The following is a 5,000-nucleotide window of genomic DNA, read 5'->3' as shown; positions in this document are numbered from 1 at the left end:
TGACCTCAATGAGTCAACTCACTCCTCTATTTTCCCTCTTTCTCTCCATTCTCTCGTCTATATCCGTCCATCTCTCTGTTTTTCTGACTTCTTTCTTTTACCCACTCTCTATCTCTCTCTCTCTCTCTCTCTCTATCTCTCCCTCTCTCTCTCTCTCTCACCTGTTCTTGCGTTTCACTCTTTCTCCTTCTTCTTTTTTTTTCTTTTTTTCTTTCTTTCTCTTCCCCACACGTTCCCTCTCTTTCTCTGCTGTCTCCATCGTCCACATGCTCCGTCTTTTCTTGGATGTGTGGGAAATAGTCTGGAGGAATGGTTGACGTCTGTCAACTCCATTTAAAAACAGAGAGAAAAGGAGCAAAAAAGGCACCGAGTGTGTGTGTGTGTGAGAGAGAGAGAGAGAGAAAGTATGTGTGTGTGTGTGTGTGTGAGAGAGAGAGATTGTGTGTGAGAGAGAGAGAGAGAGAGAGTGTGTGTGTGTCTGTGTGTGTGAGAGAGAGAGAGAGAGAGATAGAAAGAAAGAAAGAGTGTGTGTGTGTCACAGAGAGAGACTGTGTGTGTGAGAGAGAGTGTGTATGTGTGTGTGTTTGGGGGGGGCGGGGGGTCACAGAGGTAATGACATCTTTGCTGCTGGCGTATCATAACAGTGACCTCACCCCCACGACCCCCCCCCCCCCCTCCTCCTGTCCCACCAGCTGTGAAGTTTAGCAGCTTGTGATTGGCTGCTTCACAGTGCCAACCAGGGCCACCCACCTCTCCCAGGGCACCGATTGGCTGCCTTCATGGGTCTTGATGGACAGGGGACCCAGTAGAGGCCAGTGCAGGCTCGGGCGTGCCCACCAGCCACCTGTAGCAGTGGGTGACGTGACTAGCATTGTGGGTCAAATAAAAGAGTTTATTTGTTTATCTAACCACAATCATACTCTCCACTCACGTCCTGTTGCTTGTCTTCTCTTGTCGCTGAGCATTAAGATGTCTTTTCTTGCCATCTCTTCACTGATCCTCCTGTGTAGTTGTGTCTTTCTTTTCTTACTTTTTCTGTATCCCTCACTTCTCTTCTTTTTTCCTTCCTCTCTGATCTCACCCTCCTCTTATCTCCTCCTTTCCTTCTCTTCTTTGTTCTCTCCTCTTTCGTTTACCTTCTCTTCTCTGCTTGTCTTCCCTCTCTTTTTCCCCACTGCTGCTTCTTCAGCTGAGATGACCTCTGACCTTCGCTCCTTTCCTCTCCTCTCCTCTCCTCCCACGCTCTGTCCATCCCTGCTCTCCTCCACCACTGCCAGACCTCAGAAGAGCCTCTTCTGTCCTCTTCCTCCTGTCTTCCTCCTCCTCTCCCTGCCTCTCATCCTGAGCCCAGCCTAGTCTAGCCTTCCTCACAGGTGAGTGTGTGTGTGTGTATGTGTGTGTGTGTGTGTGTGTGTACGTGTACATGTGTACATGTATGTATATGTGTGTGTGTGTGTGTGTGTGCTTGAGACTCTGTGTGAAGTTTGAATATGTATGCTCACCTGCATTGATTTGTCATCTTCTTTAACCAACCAGTCTAGAACTTTCTCTCTTCCTCCTTTACTCATGTATTCAAATCAAAAAGGTATCAAAAGGTAACATAAGCTTAATGTAAATATTGTTCAACAATTTGTTCTCTCTTATCATACACAGTAACACGGCACGCTTCTCTAAGATAGAACCGACTATACTCTGTGTGATATAGTTATGTGTGTGATGTGTGTTATGTGATATGATGATATGAGTTGGCCCGTGTTAGCCGACCGGGTCTTTAAGAGAACACTGTGACTCATGAATGTTTGCAGTACTATTGTTTGGTTCTTGCTGGCGACGATCCAGCTGTTATTAGATGACTGTAAATAAACATGGCCTTGCTTTCTCACACGCACACATGTGCGCACGCACAAAACACACACACACACAAAACACACACACACTCATAAAATCACACATACACGCACACACACTCACTCACACACACACACACACACATAAAATCACACATATACATGCACGCATGCACACATACACACACATATAAAATCACACACACACACTCACATACACACACACATAAAATCACACATATACATGCACGCATGCACACATACACACACATATAAAATCACACACACACACACTCACATAAATTCACACACACACACACACACGAGCGTGTTTGCTCAGGCCTCTGTATTGAATGGAGTATTGTGTTGGTGTGGTGTTGTGTGACTACAAGAGGAAAGCTGCTCTTCCTGTGAGGCTCTGGGCCTGCTGCACCCTCCTGCTCCTTTGCTTTCTCTTTTTCTCTCTCTCTCTCCTTTCTATTCTATCTCTCTTCTCTCTCTCTCTCCCTCTCCGTCTCTCTATTTAATCTTGCGTTACATCTCTTGTTCCCCCTCTCTCTTCTTTCTCTCCTCTTCTCTCTCTCTTCCTGCTATTTTTCCTCTTACCTCTCTTTACTTGCCTCTCTCATGCCCTCCCTCTTTCCTGCAGGTCCCCTTTGCTCCATATACTGCCTTTCACTGATTGGCTCTATTTTGGGAGAATTTTCATGTTCATAAACTGTGTGTTTGTGTGTGTGTTTGTGTTTTATTGTTTGTACGTGAGCAGGCATGTGTGTTTGCACTTAACTCAAACTCAACTGTGTGTGCCTGTGTGTACAAGTGTGGGCATGATCTATAGGCTACATATTATGTACGTAAGTGTGTGTGTGTGTACACACATGTGCGTCACCACCTTAGGGACCGAAGCCTTTCATTATTTATCATCTGCTTTCACACACACAGCCATGGACATCAACCCTCGGAATTTACGAGACTTTTTTTTTTCTTCATTTTTTTGGTTTGGTTTGTCAGGGGACACCTGCGATCGCAGAGCACTCCAGATGTTGAAGGGACGTGCAAAGTCTGCAGGGGCCTTGGGGGCCATTTTAAAACACACACACACACACACAAACTCACTCACACAGACACACACACACGCAGAAAGCTCAACATCGTAACTCAATCTCTCCTCCTATGCTTTCCTGTGGGGCTTCCCAGCCTAGCTCATACATTGACTACTCTACCACGATAATAAATTACCTGATACGATTTCATTACAGTGGGGAGTCATTTATGAACTTTCTGACTCATTATACAACCACGGCAGGCATGTGTTGACGACCTTGTCATTTATCATCTCTATACTCTGCAGAGATTTTTTTGTCAGTGCTGCAGGCTTAATTGAGTCATCCTTTATATATTTAATGTCTGTTCTGGTGTTCCACGGTCGGAATTTTGGGTAATGTTTTAAAATGGCGAACGGCTCCCGTTCCTCTCACAAGATCCCACAACTCTTTCCCAGACATTTTTATTATTGTGTGTACCTTTTAAAAGTCTGTCTGAATGTATTCCTAAGCCATACAAATGTCATAGTTCATCTGAATTTGAAAGTAAGCCGTGGTTGAGGACTGGATTTCATCTGGTAATTCGCTTTGGTGAAGGCTTTCATCACCGCGTGAAAGCTGCATGCCCAGCTGCACAAAAAATACAGGTCTCCGACTCCTGGCTCGCGCTGGGTTTACCTTTCAGCCGGTGAACCAAAACTCCCCCTTTGTCATGCTCTTAATTAAAATTCTCTCCGGAGAAAGTCACCGAACGGCAGGGGGAACTTGAATAAACGTCCGGCCTGTTTTCTCTCTTGGAGCAGGCTATCCTGGAGACGGTAAAATTCCTTGGAAGGACATTTGCAACGGTACGTCAGCGCCCGTTAGATTTACAATGGAAAAGGAAGTCACGGCACAAGCACAAGAGGAAGACGGATGCCTCGTTTGTTATTTGGCCAGCGGAACTGTGGCTGGTTTGTGTTGTGCCAAGACCCAGCGAGCTACATCGCAATGTGCCTTGTAGGGTTGTAGCGCTATTAATTATGTCTAGGCTCCCATTCGGAGCCACGCTTTGTGACTGTAATTATTTTTAATAGCGAAGTTGTTGGTGGCAAGACATCTAATAAATTGATCATTCAGCGCAGTTACAGATATTTACCATTGCTTAGAAAGATTTTTTCTTCCCAAAATGTCACGATTATTTATTTCCATGGCGGGTGGGATTACCTCGTAAACGTTGTTTCCCCTCTATTCCCGCGCGAGACTGTGTTTTTGTTTTTTCAACAAATTTCACTCTGTATTTTCCCAGCCTCGTCTTAAGAGAGTAAGTAGGGTCTCATTGCATCTTTTTTCCTCCGACACGGTCTGTCATGAGAGTTCAGAAAGAGGAAAGTTGGCCATGGTGATGGTCTAGCACCTGTGGATCTGTTCTTCGGCTACCTGCTCTCTCTCTCTCTCTCTCTCTCTCTCTCTCTCTCTCTCTTTATCTTTTCTCTCTCTTTCTCTATCTCTCTCTCTCTCTCTCCCCGCACCATTGAACGTGATGAAATACTGTTGCTTTCTGCTTATCTTGTGTAATGGAATCGGCATGGTTGTTACACGCAGTTAAGAAGCTTTTCCAATATAAATATACTTCATGCTCATTGAAACAAAACTGTTTTTGGATGAGAGTGACTTTTAAAGACAAATCACTTCTCCAACTCAGAAAAGCAGATCTCTTTAGTGTAGCAGCCCCTTGCTCAACAATCCCTATCTATTGCATCGTTTCCCAACCTTGGAGTCGGGACCCCATGTGAGGTCGCCTGAAATTCAAATGGGGTCGCCTGAGATACTGGATATCTTACAATTGACCAGTACATTACATTAAAATATGCAGACATTAAATAAAGAAAATATTCAACCCCCCATGTAATCAGATCCTTCATTACAATCTGGCAACATAAACTTAGACAGCCCACATTAGAGGCTTGATTGATGAACCATGCTTGATCAATGTTCCAGACAAAGTAGGAAAACAACCACACATGTTAAGATAGCCAAACAAATTAGCTTGCTAGGACATTTGGGGAAAATGAAAGTCCCACTCTCGACTGGGTGTTACAACAGAAATGTTGTGAATGAATAGGAATAC

The 5,000-nt window shown here is 44.6% G+C and overlaps 1 protein-coding gene across 1 annotated transcript in view; it reads left to right on the top strand.

Moving 5' to 3' along the window:
- svild (supervillin d) overlaps window positions 1–5,000 on the top strand; it is an 82,916-nt gene that overhangs the window by 53,132 nt on the left and 24,784 nt on the right. The window lies entirely within an intron of this gene.

Source organism: Alosa sapidissima, chromosome 24 (assembly GCF_018492685.1).
Source record: "Alosa sapidissima isolate fAloSap1 chromosome 24, fAloSap1.pri, whole genome shotgun sequence".
NCBI lineage: Eukaryota > Metazoa > Chordata > Actinopteri > Clupeiformes > Clupeidae > Alosa > Alosa sapidissima.
The sequence above is the reverse complement of the archived record's forward strand: the minus strand, read 5'-3'. Positions and strand labels throughout refer to the sequence as shown.